The sequence below is a fragment of the Mytilus trossulus genome, chromosome 2 (assembly GCF_036588685.1).
Source record: "Mytilus trossulus isolate FHL-02 chromosome 2, PNRI_Mtr1.1.1.hap1, whole genome shotgun sequence".
Taxonomy (NCBI): domain Eukaryota; kingdom Metazoa; phylum Mollusca; class Bivalvia; order Mytilida; family Mytilidae; genus Mytilus; species Mytilus trossulus.
In genome coordinates, this window is record NC_086374.1 from 60377929 (window position 1) to 60397084 (window position 19156).

The window sequence follows — 19156 nt, forward strand, 5'->3', positions numbered from 1 at the left end:
AAGTAGCTATATAGCTCCCGAAGTCGGTAAACACCCAAATGTGTACCTTTACAATAAAGGTTGTGGTTATCTTGTGAAACTGTTTAACATATAATCCCTTATTTTAATGATTTTGTATTATCATTGTGGCATATATCAAACCTATTCGTTCAGTGTATATATTCACGTTTGTGGTAATATGTCCTTTGATTAAGTTAACCCATTTTAATTCCTATTTTATAGTGAGGTTTTATATGTTGTGATGTCACACTATCGTTCATTTAAGGATTAAGCTTGGTACCTTGTTATCAAAACGTTTAATTGCACTGCATTTGTTTTTTCGCCTGTCCTAATGAGGTACCTGATGTTCAGTGGTTGTTGTTTGTTGACGTGGTTCATAAGTGTTTCACGTTTTTTTTTCATTTAAATAAGATCGTTTGTGGTCCTGTTTAAATGGTTCACACTAATGATTTTGGGGCCCTATATAGCTTGCTGTTCGGTGTGAGCCAAAACTCTGTGTTGAAGACATAACTTTGATTTATAAATGTTATAATTGGTTACTTTTACCACTTGTTAATTAGATGGAGAGTTGTCTCATATCACATCTTCTTATTTCTATTTATGAAGGATTGACTTTGTAGATGTTCCTTCTCAAATATCACCACTTACATCCTCCTAATTATAAACAAGAGTGCACACACTGATATATCTCGTCTTCGTTACTAATCATTGGTATAATGTTGATAGTCCTAAGTAAAAAGCTTAATTACAACTGTCACATAAACTTAACATTAATCAAGATAGCTAAACAAAGACCAATGAACCATGAAAATGAGGTCAAGGTCAGATGAACCATGCCAGGCAGACATGTACAGCTAACAATGCTTCCTTACAACAAATATAGTTGACCTATTACTTATAGTTTAAGAAAAATAGACCAAAACACAAAAACTTAACATTGTGCAATGAACCGTGATATTGAGGTCATGGTCAAATAAAAGCTGCGGGACTGACATATAGATCATAATATATTTCCATACACCAAATAAAGTTGACCTTTGGCATATAATATTAGATAAAAAGACCAAAACTTAAAAACTTAACTTTGACCACTGAACCATGAAAATGAGGTCAAGGTCAGATGACTTCTGCCCGCTAGACCTGTACACCTTACAATCATTCCATACAACAAATATAGTAGACCTATTGCATAAAGTATAAGAAATTAGTTATCAAAACAGACCAAAACACAAAACTTAACTATAACCGCTGAACCATAAAAATGAGTTCAAGGTCAGATGACATCTGCCAGTTGGACATGTACACCTTACAGTCCTTCCATACACCAAATATACTAGCCCTATTGCTTATTATATCTGAGATATGGACTTGACCACCAAAACTTAACCTTGTTCACTGATCCATGAAATGAGGTCGAGGTCAAGTGAAAACTGCCTGACAGGCATGAGGACCTTGCAAGGTAAGCACATACCAAATACAGTTATCCTATTATTTATAATAAGAGAGAATTCAACATTACAAACATTTTGAACTTTTTATTCAAGTGGTCACTGAACCATTAAAATGAGATCAAGGACATTGGACATGTGACTGACGGAAACTTCCTAACATGAGGCATCTATATACAAAGTATGAAGCATCCAGGTCTATCACCTTCTAAAATATAAACCTTTTAAGAAGTTGGCTAACACCGCAGCCACCGCCGGATCACTATCCCTATGTTAAGCTTTCTGCAACAAAAGTTGCAGGCTCGACAAAAAAGAAAATATGGTATGATTGACAATGAGACAACTCTCCACAAGAAACCAAATTGACACAGAAATTAACAACTAAAATTCCCAGTACGGACTTCAACTATGAGCACAAACCACAGCTTTATAATTTTCCTGGAAATATTTCATATTTCTGCCATTTCTTATATGTCATGCAGTCGGTAAAATACAAAATGTGTATGAAGGATTGTAGATTTTCCCTCTAAAATATCAGCACTTGCAGCCTACTGTATAAATGTTCTTGGAAAAATGTCATCCTTACTAATAAACCTATATATCCCTTACAGTTAGTAAAATATCAAATGTGTATGAAGCATTGTAGATGTCATCGTAGTTCGACACTTGAAGCTACTGAATAAATTTTCATGGAGAATATCATCCATAATAGTGTACCTATATATATATCTCTCCTGCAGTTAGAAAAATACCATAGAACTGTGTATGATGCATTGTTGATGTTCCCGCTCAAATATCAATAATACACCCTACTATGTAAATGTCTTTTGGATATTTCACCCTGACTAAAGTACCTATGTATGTCTTACAGTCGGTAATATATAAAATGTGCATAACAGATTGTAGATGTTCCCTCCGGAATAATCTGAAAAATTTCGGAAACCAATAACTCTATTTCATGAGTTTAATATACAACCATTTCAAGATATTCCAAGTCTCCCTATCATAAGACTGTTTACAATTTCTTATTATCATCATAGACACAATATTTAGTTCTTGTCAATAAAGTGATGAAGAATTTCATTATATATATAGAAAAGCCATCATATAGCAATTGTTGCTGAAAAATAATCACATTGATATTAAGTAAAAGTAATAATAAAATTTTAGAACTTTTTATTTCATGAAAATCAAACCTACATAACATAGAACGAAGGTTTCAGAAAATTAAACATATTGTACAATTCTAAATATTCCAATATATAAATGCATAAACAACGTAAATATATTCTTAACTACACAATACAACTGCTTTGATTTGTATTCAAACAACCAGGAATCTGTTTACTTTCACCTTTCACCTTTCAGATAACATTTTATACATGTAAATAAATTCTGTGTTTGTTACTTTAATGATAACCATTTTCCAGTAGTATAAAGTTCATGCATTTTAAATCATTGTAGGTCTTCAATATATAAGAACACAGTTCAGTTGTCCTCCACATTGCAGATATTTTATCCAAGGACAAATTACAATATCAGTTAATTATAAGAAAAACACAAATCTAAGTGCAGTAAAATAGTCTCCCCTATTCTGTAAAGACATTCTTGTTCTTATTCTTTCTTAATTGTGTGGCCAGCACTAAATCTTGATTAACCTACAAAATAATATATGGTTCAGTTGAATAAATAATTAGTCTAATACAATACAAAATTTAAATGTCTCAAACAGTTGACATTTATTTTCCATCTGAGAATAAATAGGAGTGTTTCATCAATGCAAAGACAGAAAATAATCCCCAGATTGTATCAAATTGTAAAATTTGTAATGCAGAAATACAATTCATTTGTGAGATCAATCATTTAAATGAAAAGTTCAAATCATTTTTTTCATTAGAAATGCATTTCAAAGAACCATGATTTACCTTTTTTATGAAATGTCAATATAGGGAGAAAACAAGGCTTAATCATAACTATTTCTTTTTATCTAGTATTGGTAATAAGAATGTGTTGGTGAATATGTAAACTGTGATGATTAAAATATAAAGTGTTGTGATAGACAAACATACTAAAGTAATAGACAAACATAGTGTGGTGATAGACAAATAAATAAAAATGAAGATTACCTTTTCCTTTTCTTCTATTTTCTATCTCTCAAATATCTAGTTTCCTTTTTCTGAAAAAAAATAACAATGATAGGTGTCACATTGAGTATTTTTTAGTTTAAAATCTAAAAACACATAAACAGATTTCTGTACAGAAAATTGGATTATCATTATGCTCATATCCACTTTGAAATTGGTATAAATAGGGCTTTGAGAGATATACCCAGTGGTGTGATAGACATAATATACAAATTGAGGTGAAAATATAAACAGTGAGGTGATAGATATTTTGAGTGAGGTGATACATATAAAATGAAATGATTGATTTACAAAGTGAGGTGATTTGTATTTTAACTAAAGGCACAGGTGTATATAGTATAGTGATATACATAGAGATTGCGGGGGATAGATACAGAGATCATGGGGATAGATATAGAGAATGTGGTGATTGATATATAAAGTGAGGTGATTGATAAATAAAGTAAGGTGATAGGTTTTTATTATGTGCAGATAAACATAGACTTTCGGGGTACATATAGAATATAGGGATAAACAAAGAGAGTGTGGTGATTGATGTATAACATGTATAAAGTGAGGTGATTGATAAATAAAGTAAAGTGATAGGTAATTATTATGTGCAGATAAACATAGACTTTTAGGGTGGATATAGAATATGGGGATAAACAAAGAGAGTGTGGTGATTGATGTATAACATGTATAAACTGAGGAGATTGATAAATAAAGTAAAGTGATAGGTGTTTATAATGTTGTGCTATACATAGAGATTGTGGGGATAGATACAATGATTATGGGGATAATTATAGAGATTGTGGTGATTTATTTATTAAGTGAGGTGATTGATAAATAAAGTAAGGTGATAGGTGTTTAATATGTGGATATATACAGAGAGACATTTGAAGTGAATATAGAGAGTATGTGGATAAATATAGAGAGTGTGGTGATTTATACATAAAGTGAGGTGATTGATATATAAAGTAAGGTGATAGGTGTTTAATATGTGGATATATACAGAGATATTTGTGGTGGATATAGAGAGTATGTGGATAGATATAGAGAGTGTGGTGATTTATACATAAAGTGAGGTGATTGATAAATAAAGTAAGGTGATAGGTGTTTAAAATGTGGATAGATACAGAGAGACATTTGTGGTGGATATAGAGAGTGTGGTGATTTATACATAAAGTGAGGTGATTGATAAATAAAGTAAGGTGATAGGTGTTTAATATGTGGATATATACAGAGAGACATTTGTGGTGGATATAGAGAGTATGTGGATAGATATAGAGAGTGTGGTGATTTATACATAAAGTGAGGTGATTGATAAATACAGTAAGGTGATAGGTGTTTAATATGTGGATATATACAGAGAGACATTTGTGGTGGATATAGAGAATATGTGGATAGGTATAGAGAGTGTGGTGATTTATACATAAAGTGAGGTGATTGATAAATACAGTAAGGTGATAGGTGTTTAATATGTGGATATATACAGAGAGACATTTGTGGTGGATATAGAGAGTATGTGGATAAATATAGAGAGTGTGGTGATTTATACATAAAGTGAGGTGATTGATAAATAAAGTAAAGTGATAGGTGTTTAATATGTGGATATATACAGAGAGACATTTGTGGTGGATATAGAGAGTATGTGGATAGATATAGAGAGTGTGGTGATTTATACAGTAAGTGAGGTGATTGATAAATAAAGTAAGGTGATAGGTGTTTAATATGTGGATATATACAGAGAGACATTTGTGGTGGATATAGAGACTATGTGGATAGATAAAGAGAGTGCGTGGTGATTTATACAGTAAGTGAGGTGATTGATAAATAAAGTAAGGTGATAGGTGTTTAATATGTGGATATATACAGAGAGACATTTGTGGTGGATATAGAGAGTATGTGGATAGATAAAGAGAGTGTGTGGTGATTTATACATAAAGTGAGGTGATTGATAAATAAATTAAAGTGAAAGGTATTTAATATGTGGAGATATACATAGAGACTGTTGGTGTAGATATAGAGAGTGGGTGATAGATGCAGAGATCATGGGGATAGATATAGAGAATGTGGTGATTGATATATAAAGTGAGGTAATAGGTATACAAAATAAGGTGATCAGTGTTTATTATTTGAAAGTACGCATAACTCTGTGGGGATAGAGAGTATGAGGATAGATATAGAGATTGTGTGGTGATTGATATATGTAGTGAGGTGATTGATAAATAAATTAAGGTGATATGTATGTTTATTAAGGTGGTAGATTAAATATAATGTGGCGATAAACATACAAACTGTGGGAAAGATGTAGAAAGTCTGATGATAATCAAAGAGAGAATGTGATTGATTTATAAAGTAAGATGATTGATTAATAAAGTAATGGAGTAGGTTTTATATAGTGAGGACATATACATAGAGACTGAGGAGAAAGATATAGAGATTGTGGGGATTGATATCAAAAGCATGGGGATAGATATAGAGAGTGTTGGGATAGATATCGAAAGTATGTGGATAGATATATAGAGTTTGTGGTGATTGATATATAAAGTGAGGTGATGGATAAATAAAGTAAGATGATAGGTGTTTATTATGTGGGGATATACATAGAGACTGTTATGATATATATAGATAGACATATGAATATGTGGTGTGAGTGCCAATGAGACAACTCTCCATCCAAATAACAATTTAAAAAATTAAACCATTATAGGTCAATGTAGGGCCTTCAACACGGAGACTTGACTCACACTGAACAACAAGCTGTAAAGGGCTCCAAATTACAAGTGTAAAACCATTCAAACAGGAAAACCAACAGTCTAATCTATATAAAAAAAAGAAACGAGAAACATGTAAAAATTACATAAACAAACGACAACTACTGTACATCAGATTCCTGACTTAGGACAGGTGAAAAATTTTGCAGCGGGATTAAAAGTTTTAATGGTACCAAACCTTCTCCCTTTTTCTGAAACAATAGCATGACATCACAATATAGCAAAACGCACGATAAAATATCTATTGGCAGGCTTAACTCAATAAAGAAATAGAGGCTATTATGATATAAATACAGACAATTATGATATACGTAATGACGACTGTTGGCTTTGGAATGGAGAGTGTAGTGATAGATAATCATAGTATGGGGATAGCTATTGAGAGTGTTGGGAAATATATGGAGAGTGTGGTGATGAATACAGTGACTGTAGCAATAGTGGAATATATCAACCAGCACAGAGAGCGGTGGTGTAGTAGTTAGTGCATCGGACTACTAACACAAAGGTTCCTGGTTCGATTCCCGTTTGGGATGAAAATTTCAGGAACTCAATTTTCGGCTCTCCCTTGACACCATTTGCGAGTATGGTCTTGAGGAAACGATGATAGTCCGTCGGAAGGGGACGATAAATGGCTGACCCGTGTTAAGAGAGAGCCATATCTCTTGCACGTTAAAGACACCCTTGTAGATTTCGAAAAAGAGTAGGCTAATGCCGCTACAAGGCAGCACTCGCACCCGCAAAGTGGAAAGGGATTAATATAAGTTGTAAAACTTGTTTCCCAATCCACTATAAATAAATATGTTTAAACTAAACTAAACCAGCACACTATATATATCTTTTATTGAGTATCATTTTTTTTTAAATCTTTACCATCACTATTGCTGAGTGAGAATAGTATTAAGATATATACTGGCTAGTGACAAGTATTGATGGTGTTGTAATTGATTTAAACAGTGCAGTGAGGTAATAGATACATATATAAAATGTGGTGAAAAAGTATTATTAGTGATGTCAATAAGATATTTTCAGCCAGGCCATACATATATAAAATGAGGTGATAGATATATAAAGTGAGATGAAAGATATACATAGTGTGGTGACAATGCACAGTGGGTGATATTTGTATAAAGTGAGGTGAAAGATATACAAAATTATGTGATAGATATACAAAATGTGATGATAGATACATAAATAAGGTGACATATGAACAGTGTGGTGATAGATGTACATAATTTGGTGATAGATACATAAAGTGTTTTGACATATGAATAATGTGATAGATATATAAAGTGTGGTGATAGATATATAAAGTGTGGTGATAGATATATCAAGTGTGGTGATAGATATATTAATTAAGGTGATAGATATTTAGAGTGTGGTGATAGTTATATAAAGTGTTGTGACATATGAACAGTGTGATGATACATGTATATAGGGTGGTAATAGATATACAAAGTGTGGTGATAGATATATAGTGTTGTGACATATGAACAGTTTGGTGATAGATGTATATAGTGAGGTGATAAATATATTAAGTGTGATGATAGATATATTAAGTGTGATGATAGATATAAAAATCGTGGTGATGGATATATAAAATGAGGTGATAAATATACAAAGTGTGGTGATAGATATACAAGGTGTGGTGATAGATATACATTGTGGTGACAGATGTTTAAAGTTAAGTGGAAAATATGTAAAGTTAGGTGATAGATATATAAAGTGAGGTGATAGATATATAAAGTGAGGTGATAGATATATATATATATATGTATATACAGTGAGGACATCAATATTTATAGCTATAGTGAAATGCTTAATATATTAATTGAGATGATAAATGTATCAAGTGAGATGATAGATATATGAAGAAAGGTGGAAGATGTATCAATTGTGGTGTTAAATATTTACTCAGGTCATTGATATATCAATTAAGGTTTAGATATAAACAGTATGATGATAATTATAGTGTGTAGTGATTGATATATACCGTGAGCTGATAGTTAGGTGATAGGTGTTTATAATGTGGTAATACACAAAGGGACGTAGTGATAGATATTGAGTATGGTAAAAGATAAAGAGACTGTATACAAAATGTGATGATAGATACATAAAGTTAGTTGACATATGAACAGTGTGGTGATAGATGTATATAATTTGGTGATAGATACATGAAGTGTTTTGACATATGAATAGTGTGGTGACAGATATGCAAAGTGTGGTGATAGATATGAAAAGTGTGGTGATAGATAAATGAAGTGTGATGATAGATATATAAAGTGTTGTGACATATGAACAGTGTGGTGATAGATATATATTCGGTGGTGATAGATAAACAAAGTGTGGTGATAGATAAATATAGTGAGTTGATAAATATATTAAGTGTGATGATAGATATATTAAGTGTGATGATAGATATAAAAATCGTGGTGATGGATATATAAAATGAGGTGATAAATATACAAAGTGTGGTGATAGATATACAAGGTGTGGTGATAGATATACATTGTGGTGACAGATGTTTAAAGTTAAGTGGAAAATATGTAAAGTTAGGTGATAGATATATAAAGTGAGGTGACAGATATATATATATGTATATACAGTGAAGACATCAATATATATATAGCTATAGTGAAGTACTTAATATATTAATTGAGATGATAAATGTATCAAGTAAGATGATAGATATATGAAGAAAGGTGGAAGATGTATTAATTGGGGTGTTAAATATTTACTAAGGTCATTGATATATCAATTAAGGTTTAGATATAAACAGTATGATGATAATTATAGAGTGTAGTGATTGATATATACCGTGAGCTGATAGTTAGGTGAAGGGTGTTTATAATGTGGTAATACACAAAAGGACGTAGTGATAGATATTGAGAGTATGGTAAAAGATAAGGAGACTGTATACAAAATGTGATGATAGATACATAAAGTTAGTTGACATATGAACAGTGTGGTGATAGATGTATATAATTTGGTGATAGATACATGAAGTGTTTTGACATATGAATAGTGTGGTGATAGATATTCAAAGTGTGGTGATAGATATGAAAAGTGTGGTGATAGATAAATGAAGTGTGATGATAGATATATAAAGTGTTGTGACATATGAACAGTGTGGTGATAGATGTATATTGGGTGGTGATAGATAAATAAAGTGTGGTGATAGATATATATAGTGAGGTGATAAATATATTAAGTGTGATGATAGATATAAAAAGTGTGTGGATGGATATATAAAGTGAGGTGTGATAGATATACAAAGTGTGGTGAAAGATACATAAAGTGTTATGACATATGAACAGAGTGGTGATATATGTATATAATTTGGTGATAGATACATAAAGTGTTTTGACATATGAATAGTGTGGTGATAGATATATAAAGTGGGGTGATAGATATATAAAGTGTGGTGATAGATATATTAAGTGTAGTGATAGATATTTAGAGTGTGGTGATAGTTATATAAAGTGTTGTTACATATGAACAGTGTGGTGATAGATGTATATTGGGTGGTGATAGATAAACAAAGTGTGGTGATAGATATATAGTGTTGTAACATAAGAACAGTGTGGTGGTAGATGTATATAGGGTGGTGATAGATATACAAAGTGTGGTGATAGATATATAGTTTTTTGACATATGAATAGTGTGGTGATAGATATATAAAGTGGGGTGATAGATATATAAAATGTGGTGATAGATATATTAAGTGTAGTGATGAATATTTAGAGTGTGGTGATAGTTATATAAAGTGTTGTTACATATGAACAGTGTGGTGATAGATGTATATTGGGAAGTGATAGATAAACAAAGTGTGGTGATAGATATATAGTGTTGTAACATAAGAACAGTGTGGTGGTAGATGTATATAGGTAGGTGATAGATATACAAAGTGTGGTGATAGATACATAAAGTGTTATGACATATAAACAGTGTGGTGATATATGTATATAATTTGGTGATAGATAAATAAAGTGTTTTGACATATGAATAGTGTGGTGATAGATATATAAAGTGGGGTGATAGATATTTAGACAATATACGTATAGTGTCTTGAAATATGAAATTTATTTGTATGAGGCTTAGAAACGGGAAAATGCGAGGTTCTACCGAGCATTTTCCCGTTTCGTGCCGAATACAAATAAATTTCATATTTCAAGACACTATACGTATATTGTTTTTATACTGAAATCGAAAAAAAAAATGAAAAATGAAAAAATCATGTAACAAAAATTGTTAAAAAAAGTGTTTGGAATTTCCCTCTTGAGGTACCATTTTGGGGTATTTCCCTATGAGCGTAGTCCAGGTGGTAAGACATTGGCGTATTAAGGAATTAGAAAGGGAAAATGAACTTAATTAATAACATTTGATAAACATGATATATAAATAACCAATTTGAAGACATAAAAGTTTAAATTGAAAAAAGTTTGACCATTGTTACTTTACGTTGTCATGGTCGTGACGTGATGTTGTTGATGAAATACAATAAGGAGGCGGGGCTTATAGGTCAGTTGGGGTCATTGACGTATAAAGCTAACTTTTATACGTATAGCTTTATCTGTACAGTAAACTAGCTGATTGCAGTATAAATAGTGTTTTGACATAAGAACAGTGTGGTGATAGATGTATATAGGGTGGTGATAGATATACAAAGTGTGGTGATAGATGTATTTAGTGAGGTGATAAATATATTAAGTTTAATGATAGATATATTAAGTTTGATGATAGATATAAAAATTGTGTTGATGGATATATAAAATGAGATGATAGATACATAAAGTGTTATGACATATGAACAGTGTGGTGATAGATGTATTTAATTTGGTGATAGATACATAACGTGTTTGACATATGAATAGTGTGGTGGTAAATATATTAAGTGGGGTGACATATGAACAGTGTGGTGATAGATGTATATTGGGTGGTGATAGATAAACAAAGTGTGGTGATAGATATATATAGTGAGGTGATAAATATATTAAGTGTGATGATAGATATAAAAAGTGTGTTGATGGATATATAAAGTGAGGTGTGATAGATAAACAAAGTGTGGTGATAGATACATAAAGTGTTTTGACATATGAATAGTGTGGTGATAGATATATAAAGTGGGGTGACATATGAACAGTGTGGTGATAGATGTATATTGGGTGGTGATAGATAAACAAAGTGTGGTGATAGATATATATAGTGAGGTGATAAATATATTAAGTGTGATGATAGATATAAAAAGTGTGTTGATGGATATATAAAGTGAGGTGTGATAGATATACAAAGTGTGGTGATAGATACATAAAGTGTTTTGACATATGAATAGTGTGGTGATAGATATATAAAGTGGGGTGACATATGAACAGTGTGGTGATAGATGTATATTGGGTGGTGATAGATAAACAAAGTGTGGTGATAGATACATGTATATATAGTGAGGTGATAAATATATTAAGTGTGATGATAGATATAAAAAGTGTGTGGATGGATATATAAAGTGAGGTGTGATAGATATACAAAGTGTGGTGAACGATACATAAAGTGTTATGACATATGAACAGTGTGGTGATATATGTATATAATTTGGTGATAGATACATAAAGTGTTTTGACATATGAATAGTGTGGTGATAGATATATAAAGTGGGTGATAGATATATAAAGTGTGGTGATAGATATATTAAGTGTAGTGATAAATATTTAGAGTGTGGTGATAGTTATATAAAGTGTTGTTACATATGAACAGTGTGGTGATAGATGTATATTGGGAAGTGATAGATAAACAAAGTGTGGTGATAGATATATAGTGTTGTAACATAAGAACAGTTTGGTGGTAGATGTATATAGGTAGGTGATAGATATACAAAGTGTGGTGATAGATACATAAAGTGTTTTGACATATGAATAGTGTGGTGATAGATATATAAAGTGGGGTGATAGATATATAAAGTGTGGTGATAGACATATTAAGTGTAGTGATGGCTATTTAGAGTGTGGTGTTAGTTATATAAAGTGTTGTTACATATGAACAGTGTGGTGATAGATGTTTATTGGGTGGTGATAGATAAACAAAGTGTGGTGATAGATATTAAGTGTTGTAACATAAGAACAGTGTGGTGGTAGATGTATATAGGGTGGTGATACATATACAAAGTGTGGTGATAGATACATAAAGTGTTTTCACATATGAATAGTGTGGTGATAGATATATAAAGTGGGGTGATAGATATATAAAGTGTGGTGATAGATATATTAAGTGTAGTGATAGCTATTTAGAGTGTGGTGTTAGTTATATAAAGTGTTGTTACATATGAACAGTGTGGTGATAGATGTTTATTGGGTGGTGATAGATAAACAAAGTGTGGTGATAGATATATAGTGTTTTGACATAAGAACAGTGTGGTGATAGATGTATATAGGGTGATGATAGGTATACTAAGTGTGGTGATACTTATATAAAGTGTTGTTACAGATGAACAGTGTGGTGATAGATGTATATTGGGTGGTGATAGATAAACAAAGTGTGGTGATAGATATATAGTGTTTTGACATAAGAACAGTGTGGTGATAGATGTATATAGGGTGATGATAGGTATACAAAGTGTGGTGATAGATATATAGTGTTGTGACATATGTACAGTGTGGTGATAGATGTATATAGTGAGGTGATAAATAAGTGTGATTATAGATACATTAAGTGTGATGATAGATATATTAAATGTGATGATAGATATGAAAATCATGGTGATGGATATATAAAATGAGGTGATAAATATACAAAGTGTGGTGATAGATATACAAGGTGTGGTGATAGATATACATTGTGGTGACAGATGTTTAAAGTTAAGGGGAAAATATGTAAAGTTAGGTGATAGATATATAAAGTGAGGTGATAGATATATAAAGTGAGGTGATAGATATATATATGTATATTATTAATTTGTATTATTTAACAAATTTGATTCGTTTAGGCATAGTCACATGTTAAACTATATTTTCGAAGGTAGAGAGAAAACGGTGTATAGCAAAAAGCATATTGCCCGGCAAAATGCATATCGCACGGTTATTTTTAGAATATCTAAAAACCGATATACTTTGTGACGTCATGTAATGAATTTCAGGATATTGTTTAACGTTTTGCACGGGGGGTCAATTTCCTATTATTGGGTATACAGGGATGTGCCAAAAATATGGGTCATAATTTTGCGAGATTTTATATAAAAATGACCCTCCTTTTTAATGACATCCTATATTAAAATGCATTTACGTTTGATAACTATATTGATTTGGAGAATGATCTACATTTTATCATAAATATGCTATTGAGAATGTCAATTCATTTATTAGAAAATCAAGGCTAGCTGGTATATTTATGAATTATGAGTGATGATCAGTTAGTGGTTATATAAGCATGGGTCATATTTTAAATATTGTATATACGTAAAGGTCATTCTTTCTGAAATATTTATATAACTATAGGTGCCGAATTTCAGTGAATGTTAAATAAAAATGGGTACGTTTTTTCAGGCAAAAGTGGCACACCCCTACCTACCTACTTCGTCCTCAGTCAATATACTTCTTTCAGGTCAATATATCCTTGTATCAACCTCATACAAAGGCTATATTTGTATAATATATAGTGAGGATATCAATATATATAGCTATAGTGAAGTGCTAAATATATAAAGTGAGGTGATAAATGTATCAAGTAAGACGATAGATATATGAAGAAAGGTGAAAGATGTATCAATTGGGGTGTTAAATATTTACTCAGGTCATTGATATATCAGTTAAGTTTTAGATATAAACAGTATGATGATAATTATAGAGTGTAGTGATTGATATATACCATGAGATAGGTGTTTATAATGTGGTAATACACAAAGGGATGTAGTAGTAGATATTGAGAGTATGGTAATAGATAAAGAGACTGTAGCAATAGATATGCAGTGTGTGGTATAATAAAAATGAAATTTCAGGTGCTAAAATAGTCACTATAAAAATATGTTACTAAAGGATATATACATGTATTCAATAAGGTTGTTTTACCAACATTCATTATACCATATTCCTGTTTTCATGTACATAGAACATGTGCATGATTACAAGAATGTAGAAAAGTCATATATATAGAGAGAGGTGCTAGATATATTCAGTATGGTGATACAAATATAAAGAGAGATGATAGGTAAAACTGTGATGTGATAGATAAATAAGGTGCGGTGCTAGATACAAAGTGTGGTGACAGCTTTATAAAGAGTGGTGATGCATATATATAGTATGGTGAAAGACAACAGTGAGGTGATAGATATATAAAGTGGGGTGATTGGTGTATAATGTTAGGTGATAGATATATGAATTGTGGGAAGAGATATGTGAAGCTACCTAAAAGATATCTAGCAAGGCGATGAATATAAACAGTGAAGCCATAAACATATAAAGGGAGGCAGTTGAGGTCTATAGTATGGAAAGAAATTCAGAGAGATACAAATATAAACATCTTTTGGTGGTTAATTTATACAGTATTGTACAAATTGATATGTATACAGAACAGTGATAGTTATATACAGTGGTTTTAGTTATATATAGTGTGTTGATTGAATTATAAAGCAGTTATAGATTTATAAAGTGGTGATATATATATATTCAGTGTGGTGATATTAATATAAAGTGGTGATTGGTGATATAAAGTGTAGTGGTAGATTACGTGATGTGATAGATGCATAGTAAGGACATAGATATATACTTAGTGGATAGTTAGTGGATATATATATATATGTATATATATACAACTCGTCTAAACATCAACCAAACAATGTTAGATCTGTAAATTTGCTTTCGCAAATTATATAAACAAGTCTTAATTGAAAACTACGTTCAAACCTATGATTGTGATGGATAAAAACCACAATTTTTATACATGTGCATGTAAACATATATATATATATATCTGAAGTGGTATATATATTAAGTATGGTGATAGAGAGATAAAGTATGGTGATAGAGAGATAAAGTTAGGTGATAGATATTGTAGATGGTGATAGATATATATTGTGCTCAATAATGAAAAATATATACAGAAAGATCTAAATTAAACACTGTTGGTGTTAGGTATATATACAGTGTCGTACAAAGTGGCGATAAATATATATTGTGGTTTTAGATATATACAGTGTGTTGATAGATTTATAGAGTGGTGATAATTATATAGCATGGTGATAGATGTATACAGTGTTGTACAAAGTGGTGATTAATACAGAATGGTGATAAATATATAGCATGGTGATAGATATATTGTGTTGTACAAAGTGGTGATTAATACAGAATGATGATTAATACTGAATGGTGATAAATATATACAGTGTGATGATAGATGAATAGAGTGGTGATTACTGTTATAATTGTCATTTGGCAATTTTTTTTTACGGTTATTCATTAAGACAGAGGTACCACGATTTCCAGGGATTACAATTATCGCCCTCATACATGACCGGGGGTAGGAGGAGTCCCGATCCCAAAATCTTGGGCTTAAAAACATGAAATCCTGAGATCCCGAATTTAAATCCTGACATCCCGAAATTCAAAAAAAGAATTCCTGGATCCCTAAATAGTCAATCCCGAAAAACACCTGATTGATCTTGGAGTCCCTATAAAGTGGGTCTGATTGATGTCTAAGCGTGACATGGGATTGCCAATTCATTTGTAATCATGACACGTGAAAGTCAAATTATTGTGTCATGAAAACGGGAAATGAGGTCTTGCGGGACCAGGGAAATGACCAAAAAATGAGAATTGCTTATGTATATAGTGTAAGCAGGATACGGGAATCTGATAAAATAGTAAGCAGGATCCGGGATCGGAACACCCCAATGAGACCCCTGATAAAGATCCTATCCCCCTCATACATGCACGATCCATAACAATCTTTTTAAAACTTTCTGGACTCCCCAAGAAAACATTTCGGCCACCTCCTATGAACACTGACCTGACACATACACATGAAAAGTATTAATTGTCCGGCTCTTTTGAACCAGATCACATTTTGCAGTTGGAAAAGGAAAAAGGGGGGGGGGGGGGGGGGGGGGGTGAAGCCTCCTTTCCTTTAAAATGTTTTTTGCATTTAAAGATAATGTATGTTTTCATTGTTACAATGCATTATTTTTCATACCTTTCACATGTTTTTTTTTTACGTTTTAGAAGTTATGTGTGCTCTCAAGGACGAGAAAGAGAGCCACTTCAGCAACTGAGCAGGTGTATTTTCTTTCGCAGATAAAATGTAAATAGATGCGTACAAATCTATCTCCAAATAGAAGATTTTTCAAAAATGAAAGTAGGAAATTCGGTGGGCGTTTCTTGCGCATGCGCACAAACCACGGTGATAGTTACGGTGATTGTATCAGGAACCGTGTATATTATATACCTCTTGAGATTTTTCAGCAGACAACATGTCAAAATTTAGGTCACCAAAAATAATAATATTGTCATATGACACAAAACATTTATCTAGTGATTTTGTAAAATTTTCAATAAAGTCATCATTTTTCATGGATGGAGGCTTGTAGGCTCCCATAATAAGCCATTTGGCATCATTTATATAAATTTCATAGCAAATATTTTCAATTATATCAGATTCGAAACATTGTTTTCTACTTGATGGAAAGTCTGATTTAATCAGGGTAAGTAAGCCACCGCCGTACACTACTGATTTCTGTCACGCCTTTGTAATTTACAACCTTCAACTTGAAATAGGTTGTCTTGAAAGGTATTGTCCAATTTTGATTCGGCAATCATTAGTAAGTCAACTATATTATCTGTGAGTAGTTCTTTTACCTCATCAAATTTGTATCTGAGACTGTTAATATTAATATATGCCGCAATAAAGTTCTTTGGATGCAGACGTCTGGTCTCTCTCAAGTCTTGAAATAAAAGTTTATTTACACCGGAAGTAGAGTTAGACGATAGACTGTCATTTGGTGCGTTAGATTCCTCGTTAAAATCAATAAAATAAGAATCGCTAAAATCTGGTAGATAACATCTTTTACAGAACCAGCTGTCAGTTGTACTTCCAAGTAGTTCATATTCGTTTAGGGGTAGGTCTATACATTTTAGGTGGAACCACACGTTACAATCATCGCACTGGATTGCCCGTTGGTTCTTTCTGACTCCCTTCTCGCATGTCCCACACGGAAATTTTACTGGCCCAGGATTTAAAGAAACATCTCCTGATAGTAAGAGTAGTCTTATACAAATAGACGTTGTATATTTACAGTTCGTATTCAGTTTTTTATTTTTGTTACACGTATTTCGGGTCTGTTTGATTTGTACTCTGGGGTGCAGTAGATCTATTAAAAGTTCTCTATGAAGGTATGTTTGAATCGACCTTGCTGCATAAAAACCCAAATCTTCTATATTTTATTCAATGTTGGTGTTTACTGGCTCAGTTGGTGATGCCAGAAGACGGTTGAAGATGGTAAAAATTGTGAGAGCTGTTAAAACACCGCTTACACCTGCCGCCATCTTGGGTAGGTCGGTATGAATAACAGCAATCAGATAAACAGAAACTTAGGGTGCTTTTCTTTCTAACACAAACGATACAAACGGCTAAGCGCGCACACGTTTTAATCATTTTGTTTCTGACATACAAATACATGTTTAAAGAAAAGTTAACATAAACTTTGACAAACTATGCACTCGGTAAAAATGCGTCTACAGTTTGTCGTTCATCGTTTGTTAGAACAAACGCTACATTTGTTTCTAACTTCACCCTGATTAAACGATGTACTTGTTTCTACGTTTGTAAAAAAAGTCTGTTTACCAACAACATGTGCATGCATTATTGAAAGTTCAAACAGGATCAGTAAACACTGATTAAAAGATGTATTTGTTTCTACTTTTGTAGCGTTTAGAAAACAACAACAAACGCCACACAAAGTTTACAAAAGTTTGGTTAGAAAGAAATGCATTCTAAATGTGGACAAACTGCATATAACATATTAGTCCAGTCAAACTAAGATTTAACCTCAAACTAATTGCAACAGAAAATGTTTTAGTTCTAATCTATAGCAGTATGCCTTTTATATTCACAGAAAAAAGTCCCATAAAATCTAACTTGAGGAAACTCAAAATCAGCATTTTTAATTTTTCCATGGAAATTAACATTGGAAGGGGAGATAACTCTTGTAAAAATGAGTCTTTTTTGGTCAGTTTTTGGTTATTTTTCTTGAAATTTTATGTAAAGTATGATACTTTGATTGGGTTATAAGTTTGTATTTGACTAAATTATATTATCTTTTGCTCCTGAAATGTACAAAACCGAAGTGTTATGGGTAATTTTAATTTTTTTCGTGCATTTTTTATTAAAGAAATTGCAAATCTGAAGCTTTGTGACCATTTTGAAAAAATAATGTGAAAATTTGGTATTGTTTATATCTGTATATTATATTTTTTTAACAACTTTCTTATCTAAAGAAACTTTGAACCACAAAAAGAAGAAAACATGCTAAAATTATTTTGTTTAAAGAGATTCTTTATCTTGACATGTTGAGAAATTCAATACATGGTCAACTTAAGAATTACGAAATCTAGATTACAGCTTGATAAAAGATATAAAAACACCTTTAGAGTTGTTTGTCATACTCTAAAGACCGCTAAAAAATCAAGAGTTAATACATTCTGATGAATAGAAGCGGTAAAGTTGTAATTTTGTATCAATTTTTATTGATATTTCTGCCTTGTTTGCAAGAGTTATCTCCCTTTTCAATGCAAATCTCCGTAGGAATTTTAAATAGTGATTTTTTTAGTCTTCC

The 19156-nt window shown here is 31.8% G+C and overlaps 2 long non-coding RNA genes across 3 annotated transcripts in view; one reads left to right on the plus strand and one right to left on the minus strand.

The window, feature by feature from the left end:
• The window catches only part of LOC134707682 (uncharacterized), a 47269-nt gene that overhangs the window by 24594 nt on the left and 3519 nt on the right, over positions 1 to 19156 (plus strand). Inside the window, exon 1 of one of the 2 annotated variants that reach the window (XR_010105751.1) lies at positions 17855 to 17872. The exons of the other annotated variant lie outside the window; for it this stretch is intronic. This is a non-coding gene — a long non-coding RNA (uncharacterized LOC134707682). Of the gene's footprint in view, positions 1 to 17854; positions 17873 to 19156 lie in introns of those variants that run through there. 2 annotated transcript variants of the gene reach the window in all.
• On the minus strand, positions 2630 to 16649 carry LOC134705294 (uncharacterized). Its single transcript, XR_010105530.1, has 3 exons — positions 16519 to 16649; positions 3575 to 3624; positions 2630 to 3106 (listed from the first exon to the last, which is right to left on the minus strand). It is a non-coding gene; the product is annotated as an uncharacterized LOC134705294 (long non-coding RNA).